This window comes from Schistocerca piceifrons, chromosome X (assembly GCF_021461385.2).
Source record: "Schistocerca piceifrons isolate TAMUIC-IGC-003096 chromosome X, iqSchPice1.1, whole genome shotgun sequence".
Classification (NCBI taxonomy): domain Eukaryota; kingdom Metazoa; phylum Arthropoda; class Insecta; order Orthoptera; family Acrididae; genus Schistocerca; species Schistocerca piceifrons.
This window is the reverse complement of record NC_060149.1, coordinates 514,757,050-514,767,748: the sequence shown is the minus strand read 5'-3', so window position 1 is coordinate 514,767,748 and position 10,699 is coordinate 514,757,050.

Sequence of the window (10,699 nt, the reverse complement as noted above, 5' to 3'; positions counted from 1 at the left end):
GATGCTGTGAATTTAGAAAAACTACCCCATACATGTGAAGAATATCGGTTTAATTAATTTGCATAATTTTTTTATAGCAACGTGGTGCTAGCTGTACAACAGTTAAGGGGAGGGTGTGCTTGAGTGGGTGACATGGATCAGAATAGCAGGTTAAGTGCAGAACAACAGGTGAATTTCCATAATTTTTATGTTAAATGCAGTGCAATAGTTTAAGGGGGTGGCTGACAAAGAAGAATGCCACAGAAATGTCGTTCACAAGCATGTGAAATTCGGAAAGTCTACCAAAAAATGGTAGGAGGACATAACTAATTGCTTAATTTGGTATCAAACGTGGTACAATAGTTTAAGGAAATGGGGGTGACATGGAAAACTACTTAACAGAACAATGTGTTAAGTGCTGACAAAGGGCCGAACATTAAAATAATGAATGAAAAAGCACCTGTTTGTTCTTGTTCTACAGTACTAGGTTAAGACATCCAGAGTACAGTGCTGAACATTAGGTTATGCAACATGTTTGCCCCATGTAATCACTTCTTACAAGACCTACATGTTTCCAAACAGCAGAGAATGATGAGCAAGAGAAATCCAACCTCACAAACTGATTTTTCTTTTAATAAATAAACAGTACACCCTTGAATTTCCTGTTATGAGATCCTTCCTCTCCACTAGTTTCCATATATATGCCATACACTGCCTTGAATCCATTAAAACTTTTTAAATAAACAATATTTGACACATTGTTTAAATTTTTTAAACAATATTCCATACGCAGCAATCAATTTCCGTCAAAATGAATGTTCAGCTGAGTCTTTTTTTCTGCCAATTTCTGTGAGGAAGGTGCGCTTACCAGACGGGGAGAGGTTAAATAATTGATCAATTTAATTAACTAGTCAATTAAATTGATAAGAGTGATAGGGGTTCTCCAATAACTCAGACCTGTAAGTGCACCTGTTGCAGCTAGAGGGAGGGGGTGGGTTGGAATTGAGAGGGGGGGGGGGGGGACTGGACCAGGGGAACAATAGGTTAAGTGCCTAGTAATCAAAAGGAATGAAACTTTTAGCAGAGCAATAAGTTTAGGAGCTGTCAATCAAAGGAGAATAATAGGATAAGTACCTGTCAATCAAAGGAGAGCAATAGGTCAAGTACCCATCAATCAAAGGAAAACAATAGTTTAAGTACCTGCCAGTTAAAGGCAAACAATAGGTTTGCCCCTGAGTGCATACCTGCCCATTATGTAGGGAACCTGCACTAACAAAATGGACTGAAATGAACTTTGTCCCATTACTCTCTTAGCCTGTAGCCGATGCTCTACTTCCTGAGGTTGGAAAATTCACTGTTTTTATTTTGCTTTTTTTTTACAGTTCAGTACACCTTCTTGCTGTTTTCATGCCTGATCTGTGTTCAGTTTTTTACTGGCTGTCCACTGGGCCCTTTTACACTAAATCTGACGGGGGTGTGATGGCTATTTTCCTCTGTGAGAATCATGAGGGCTTCAAGCACATCACCATCGATAGTAGGGTTGTAGCATTTATTCATATTTGGTTGGTTGGTTGTTTCGGGGAAGGAGACCAGACAGCGAGGTCATCGGTCTCATCGGATTAGGGAAGGACGAGGAAGGAAGTCGGCCGTGCCCTTTGAAAGGAACCATCCCGGCATTTGCCTGGAGCGATTTAGGGAAATCACGGAAAACCTAAATCAGGATGGCCGGACGCGGGATTGAACCGTCGTCCTCCCGAATGCGAGTCCAGTGTCTAACCACTGCGCCACCTCGCTCGGTACTTATTCATATTTCTGAAATCTGTTGATCTTATGATGAATCAGGTTTATCTCTGCTGTGGGCCCACACTGTATATATGAAAATTCACGAAAAGCTGTACCAGTGGTTTCTCTGATATTCACTGATATTCACACCAGTGTCCTTTAGGTCTTTATGGATCTCATCGCCTCATTTGTATTCTAGTCAAGTGACCATGTTGGTAGACATTAGTACTTGAGTTTAAAGATTTCCACAAACGGCGCTTTGTGTTTGGAGTTGATGGTTTACTGTGCGACAATCAGCTTTCATGCGCAGTGTAAACATGAACTGTGTTGAACCTATTTTAAATGCTAACAGAAAAGTAAAGGTGTGAGGGCGAGTCGTGAGTTGTGCTTAGGTCGCTCAGTCGGTAGAGAGCTTTCCCGTGAAAGACAATGGTCCCGAGTTCGAGTCTCACTCCAGCACACAGCTTTAATCTGCCAGGAAGTTTCATGTCAGTGCACATTCTGCTGCAGAGTGAAAATCTCATTCTGGTAGCAGAAAAGTAAATTACCATGAAATGTTAGCCACAAAGCAACTAGGGCCTCCGAGAACAGAACCTTTGATTGAGAGAGTGACGAAATCAAATGGGCGTGAATAAAAGTGAACATTTAACAAGGCTGCGTACAGTTATCACAACTTGTTGTGTGGGTACTGCGTAAAAATATCTGATTTTCAGCCCGGAGGTAATTTCGTGAACTGATACATCATTTAGAGATTTGTATATTCATCCGAAAAAATGGAAAAGCATGAAAACTCCCACTTACAAAAAAAGCACAAAATGGAGAGTTGCGAAAGCTTGCACATTATTTCCTTACTGCCCTAAACTGTACTTAATTATGTAATGACAACAAAATTTCACAAAAACGATTCTTTCGTCAGATAAACTAAGCATTTTATTATTATTATTATTACTGTTGTTATTATTGGCAACGACTGTAGTTGTATAAACTTGTTGACAAGCATAAACATGCTATTAATTTCCCACTCTCAAATCTTTCTGAATCAAAAAATTTGTGAACACACAGAATGTGTACCCACGAGCTGCCACTTGTTATCACTGTGGTTGCAGTTACTGCCAATAGATTAACAAAATATCAGAGAAAGATTCATACTTTCCTTGAGTTAATACAGTGACAAATATATAGAGGACAACATGTATTATGGAAGAGTAACTATGAAAGATCACTAAGTTACTGAGGTGAATCTCAAGCGACTCACTACTTTCGTCATATGCTACTTAAATCCTTCTAAAAACTAAATAAAGTTGCAGTTTTTATTCGTGAAATGGTGTTGACATACCTATATTTTTGTCTGTGCAGTATTTCATTTCTACAAGACCTTTAAAAAGAAAAACTTTAGTTGTTGGAGGAACCGTATCTATCATGTATCAAAAGTGGTGAAACCCAGAGTGGCAGATGAAGATGTATGCTGAGCACTCCAGAAATATTAAACACAAGGGAGTGGGTCATGCAACAGGACCAGTCCATGGGTAGCGGCTGGAACAAGTCTCCCAGCTCAAGGCAGTATTATAGGCTGACCACAAAGCCACACCCAGCATGAACTGCAGTGTACATGCCTGTAGCAGTGAAAGGGTTACCTGATTATCAACAGCGTAATGTGATTAGTATGAGGAGTGAATTCAAAATGAGGTAATCTTTGTTAATGCTGTCATTTTCATTATCTTGTAACTTGCAGTGACTAATGTTTGACTTTGAAGTAATCTGATGTCAGTTGGCACTGACTGGGGAGCCTTAGCAGCAATACTAGGCTCACAGCGGACTAGGGCCAATAGATTATGTTGACTGAGGTTTGGTCATAGGAAAATACCTTACTTGGGGGCAGTATTCGATTTTGTAGTTGTCTGAGCCACTGTCATGGCATTTGATTGTATTATAAGTATTGAATATTTATTTACTCTTCAAAGATTGTTATTTAATACTTATGGATTACTCATGGGCTTTGTTTAGAGGATTAGCTTATGATTTAAAAAGAAAAGGGTAATTTTACAAGAGCATAAAAGAAATTAGAAAATTTACAAGGAGTTATTGTCGTGTAATAAATGGTCCTTGTGAATGATTTTTAATTTTGTGTTTTTGAATTTGACTGAGTGGATATAATGATTCTTGTGAAATATTTTAATTTTATATTTTTCTACCTTTTTATTTTTTGTTTTAAATTCTTATGCTTGCATGTAAAAAATTATAGAAGTGTAATAAATCTTTAGTTTTAACAAATGTTTGAAATTCCTCTTAGTACAGGGATATGGATGCACCATTGTGAGTTTTCCTTGGTCCTTGCCTCCTCTGTACATTATGCCTAGACCGACCTTTGACAAACCACTCATAAGAAAGTGTACAAAAACTGTTACATCCTGTATCTTCTGTAGAAGATACAGTGTCCATGGGAGAGGACAGTACTAGAGATATCTACAATGCAAAAATGATCAACAGTAATTTCCTAAACACTCTTTTAAATGCACCATTTTGTGTCTGGAACTGGAGACTCACTACTCTTGGGTATGAGGAGAGGGAGTAGAAGCCATATGCTCCTACTGTGCAGGTGAGGTTGAAAGTGGAATAACTCCATTTTCTATCTCTACTCCTTAGATAAGCATTTTCCATTTCTTTTGGTGGCTCACTTTGAGAACTACATATGACCATCAGTTTTATTTTCCTTCAGAAGGTGTTTTGTATACATATTGTGTTTGAAGATATCACAGGTACCTCTGCTGTGTAAGTAAATAGCCACTGTTTAGAGTTCAGCCACTGTTGTCGCTGATGTGGTATATCCAAACTATAAGAATAATTAAAAGAAGAAGCTAATGACCATTATTATATGTTTCAAAACTAATAAATGTGAATAATCTCTAGTTTAAAACAACAGTGGTATTTCTGCCACTGTACTACTAGATTACAATTCTAATCAATTTCAGAGAACGGGGCTTCAAAAGTATAGTGTTATCAAGGAATATCAGCAGTATAACTATGTCAATAACTTTTCATAGTGTCTTTAATTTTTAACTGAACAGACAGCTATAGAGTTACTAATAATGAAGTAAAGCTACCTAATGGGGCGCTAAATAGTAAATGTGACAACCCACACAACTAAGGGTGAGAGACGTACAAAAAGAATTTTGTAGCAATGTACAGTCGAGTTGGAAAATAGGATACCCAAAACTGCAATACTGAATGCCTTACTATGCAATATGTTCATTGACATTTAAGTGTTCGTTTTTATTGCATGACGTGAACAATTCACATGAGGTATAAGTCAGTTGTGTAAAGACTTCTCTTCGCTATATACCAGAATTGCCTGTAGGAATAGCTGTTCAGACATTTAGAAGTCTATCATTAAGGCAACGTGAGCAGCCTAAAACCATGAATGGGAGCTAAATACCTTCACACAATGATAATATGCACACCTTACAATGAAGTTATTGAGTATACTACATACAAGTGGTATGAGTTCGCTGAAGCACTGAGTTAAAAAGCAATAACTGAATTTATTTAGTTTCAAGTACAGGAAACCATTCACCTCATTTATGTAAGACTCTGGTTTAAAATAATCTTTGAGAAACAAACAGTCTTGATTTTGTTTGGTGTTTGTCACCAGTTTTTTTTAAATTTTATTTTGTGTATGGATTACCATTCTCTTGGGTCAAATATAATCCCATTCTTTTGACAAGATATTTATATTCTCTATCACTTTTTGTTTTGTGTTTTCCATCCAAATCAATAAAGTGTGTCTAGTAATTTACTAATAATAGTATTTTTTGGATTAGTATACACATTAACAAAACACTAGTCCTGTGAAGGAGGGCTATCACACACATGCCATATCTATATGATGGAGGTTTTGTACATCACAAATAGTTTGAAGCTACAAAAACTTTGGATTAATTAAATGTAATATTATGTAGGAAGGACCTCACATCAGGACATTATTTCCAGAAAAGTACAAAACGGTATATTTATTTTTACATTTACTTTTTATTTTCTATATACCATCCAAATAAATCAAATATGTACAATAAGATACATGACCACAGTACTGTTACTAACAGGCAAACAAAAATTTATGAATGGATGCACATGAAGCAACATCCCGCCAAGATATCTGAAGAGAATATAACTGAAATTTGTTTTAAATAAAGTTACAACACACAAGAAATGAATAAGCATAATGTATTATGAACTTCCCAATTCTGCATACCATAGTTCATAAAACAGGAACTGCAGTATTGCAGTTGTGAGGTAGCAGAATCCAGAAACTGTATCGTGCAACATATGTTAACAAAAAGCCTACAGTTGCACACCTATTTTGGTAGAATATCAAATTATGTGCACCGAAAGCACTGATGTAGTACTGACAAGAACTGTTTGTATAAACATTCAGAAATCCCTCATGTGAAATGTGAAGATTAATGTTTAAGGTTGATCAGTAAATTTAGAAACTAAAAAGAGGAAATAGCAGGTAGCAGTCTCCTGGTGTTCAAATGTCATACCAATTCTATCAAAGAATGTTTCAATTGAGAAAACATGGCCAAGAGACAGCTCGATGAAAGAGTTGCAGAGTATGCCGCCCAACATGATGTTCTGGACTTTGACGACTGCGTAACTGCCTGGGCCTTCTGGATTCTTTCCACCCACACTGGATTCTCTGGATTGCACAGAGAGAACTCACCTTTCAACATGTCCTTCATCCTCACGTGCACATGCACTGCCTGTTCCCCTTTTCTACTTTCTCTAAACTCTTTCAACCTTCCCCTCCCCCCCCCTCCCCCCCCCCCCCCAAAAAAAAAAATAACCACCTAATGCTGCAAATTGTGGCTCACTATCCTATATCCACAATATTCCTGCACCCTTCCACAGGCAGCAATAGTAAGTTCCCTAACTCTACACTGCTGTCATTCCCACTATCCACACGATGTATGTCTCGTGTGATTATGTGTATGAGTGTGTGTGTGTGTGTGAGTGTGTGTGTGTGAGTGTGTGTGTCTGTGTGTGTGTGTGTGTGTGTGTGTGTGTGTGAGTGTGTGTGTCTGTGTGTGTGTGTGTGTGTGTGTGTGTGTGTGTGTGTGTAAGGAACTGACTAATCTGAATGACATATTCCTCTTAATGAGTCTGTGTAATTTTACACAGACTGAATAGGTGGAACTAATCATTCAAATTAATCAGTTCCTTACACACACACACACACACACACACACACACACACACACATATATATATATATATATATATATATATATATATAGACCTGCAACAGACAGGCATCGTGTGGGGAGTGGGAATCACAGTGTCGGGTTGGGGGAAAGTACTAGTACTGCCTGTGGGAGGATAGAGGAATGTTGTGGAGATAGGATTGTGAGCCACAATTTGCAGCATTAGGTGGTTATTTTTTCAGGGGAGGGGAAATTTGCCCGAGGGTAGAGACAGTGGAAGAGGGGAACAGACAGTGCAGGTGCACCAGTGGGATAGAAGGGTTTGTTGGGCTGGAGTGGAAGCAGAGAAGGGGATAGAGGCAAGTGAAAGACATGGAGTAGTGCAGGTTGAGGCCAATGGAATTTAAGAGACTGAAGGACATGTTGCAAGGAGAGTTCTCTCCGGGCAATCCAGAAAAGCTGGTGTTGGTCGAAAGAATCCAGAAAGCCCAGGCAGTTAAGCAGTTGTTGAAGTCCAGAACATCATGTTGGGCAGCATGCTCAACAAATCCTTCGTCCAGCTGTTTCTAGGCTATGTGTTGGCTGTGACCATTCAAGCAGACAGGCAACTTGTTAGTGGTCATGCCCACACAGAACATTGCATAGCTGTTGCCATTATTTGGTAGGTCACATGGTTTGAATAATCATCAAAGTAATACGAGTCACACAGTCTTATCATATTAAGAACATTAAATTACATGGGTGCCTTGATTCTTAGATCAACATTTATGTCTCCAAGAAGATATATCTTGGGTCTAGATCATTTTAGAAGAAGAAAGATAATTTGTCTCACTTTTCAAATACTTCACTATTACTATCTGGTGTACAGTGCACAGACACAGTTAAATTGTTTAATATGGTCAGTGTGTTTGCATGCCTCATCGATACAGGTAGCTGTACACGATGGAAGGGTATATGTTGAGAGGTCAGGTGAATGTGTGGTTCCTAAAGAAGGACAGCAACCTTGTCAGTAGTTGGAGGGCCAACAGTCTGAATGATTGACTGATCTGGCCTTATAACATCAACGAAAACAGTCTTGCTGTGCTGGTACTGCAAATAGCTGAAAGCAAGGTGGAACTACAGCCAAAACTTTTCCCACGGGGATGCAGCTGAACTGCATGGTTAAATGATGATGGCACCCTCTTGGGTAAAATATTCCAGTAATTAGGTAAAACAGTCCCCACTTCAGATCTCTGGGTGGGGACTAGTCAGGAGGATGTCACTATCAGGAGAAACAAAACTGGCGTTCTATAGATCTCAGCGTGAAATGTCAGATCCCTCACTTGGGTAGGTAGGCTAGAAATTTTAAAAAGGGAAATGGGTAAGTTAAAGTTAGATGTAGTGGGAATTAGTCAAGTTCACTGGCAGGAGGAACAGGACTTCTGGTCAGGTGAACACAGGATTATTAATTCAAAATGAAATAGATGTAATGCATGAGTAGGTTCAATAATGAATACAAAAATATGAATGCAGGTAAGCTACTGTGAACAGCATAGTGAACGCATTATTGTACATAAGATGGACACAAAGCCCAAACCGACCACAGTAGTACAAGTTTATATGCCAACTAGCTACACATATGATCAAGAGAGTGAAGAAATGTATGGTGAGATAAGATAAATTATTCGGGTAATTCAGTGAAATGAAAATTTAATAGTCATGTGGGAATGGAATTTGATAGTAGGAAAAGAAAGAGAAGGAAAAATCTTTGGTAAATATGGACTGGGGGAAAGGAATGAAAGAGGAAACTGCCTGGTAGAATTTTGCACAGAGTGTGATTTAATCAACACTAATACTTGGTGTTAGAATCATGAAAGAAATTTGTATAGATGGAAGAGACTTGGACACACTGTAAGGTTTCAGATTTATCATATAATGATAAGACAGAGATTTTGGAACAAGATTTTAAATTGTAAGACATTTGCAGGGACAGATGTTGACTCTGACCACAATTTATTAGTTATGAACTGCATCTTAAAACTGAATAAACTGCATAAAGTTAGGAAATTAAAGAGATGGGACCTGTAGGAATTGAAAGAACCAGGGGATGTTGATGGTCTCAGAGGGAGCATTAAGGAACGATTGACAAGAACAGAGAAAAGGAAGGCAGTAGAAGAGGAATGGGTAGCTTTGGGAGATGAAGTAATGAAGCCAGCAGAGGATCAAATAGGTATACAGATGAAGTCTAGTAGAAACCTTTGGGTAATGCAAGCAAAATTGAATATAATTAATGAAAGGAAAAAATATAAAAATGCAGTAAATGAAGAAGGCAAAAAGGAATACAAAAATCGAAAAAATGAGATTGATAGGAAGTGCAAAATGGGTAAGCAAGAATGGCTACAGGTCAAATGTTAGGATTTAGAAGCATATATCACTAGGGGAAGGATAGATACTCCCTACAGGAAAATTAAAGAGGCTTTCAGAGGTAAGAGAAGCAGGTGTATGAATGTCAAAAGCTCAGATGGAAACCCAGTCTTAAGCAAAGAAGGGAAGTTGAAAGGTGAAAGGAGTATATGGAGTGACTATATAAGGGAGACATACTTTAGGGCAACATTGTAGAAATATAAGGGGATGTAGATGAAGATGAGATGGGAGGTCCAATACTTTTTTTTTTCTTTTTCTTTTTTAAGTTGCAACAAGGCACCTGGAGTATACAACGTTGTGTTAGAACTACTGATAGCCTTTGGAGAGCCAGCCATGGCAACACTCTTCCACCTGGTGAGCAAGATGTTTGAGACAGTTGAAATACCCTCAAACTTCAAGAAGAATAAAATAATTCCAATTTCAAAGAAAGCAGGTGTGGAGACTTGTGAATATTATTGAACTATCAGTTTAATAAGTCATGGTTGCAAAATACTAACACTAATTCTTTTCAGAAGACTGGAGAAACTCTTAGAAGCTGACCCTGAGGAAGGCCAGTTGGAATTCTATAGAAATGTAGAAACACATGAGTCAATACTGATCCTATGACTTCTCTTGGAAGATAAGTTAAAGAAATGCAAACCTACGTTTATAGCACTTGGACACTTAGAGAAAGCTTTTGACAATATTGACTGAAATACTCTCTTTGAAGAAAGCAGGAGTAAAATACAGGGAGCAAAAGGCTATTTACAAATTATACAGAAACTAGACAGCAGATGTAACAGTCAAAGGGCAAGAAAAGGATGCAGTGGTGGAGAAGGGAGTGAGACAGTGTTGTAGCCTTTCCACAAAATTATTCAATCTGAACACTGAGAAAGCAATAAAGGAAATGAAAGAAAAATTTGGAGTAGGAATTAAAGCTCAAGGAGAAGAAATAAAAAACATTGAGGTTTGCCAGTGACACTGTAATTATGTCAGAGACAGCAAAGGACTTGGAAGAGCAGTTGAACAGAATGGACAGTCTCTTGAAATGAGGATATAAGGTGAACATCAACAAAAGTAAAATGAGGATAATGGAATGTAATCGAATTACATTAGGTAATCAAATGGCTCTGAGCACTATGGGACTTAACTTTGGAGGTCATCAGTCCCCTCAGTCTTAGAACTACTTAAACCTAACTAACCTAAGGACATCACACACATCCATGCCCAAGGCAGGATTCGAACCTGTGACCGTAATGGTCACGTGCAGGTCCAGACTGTAGCGCCTAGGACCACTCGGCCACCCTGGCTGGCAAATTAGGTAATTCTTAGGGAATTAGATTATGATAGGAGAC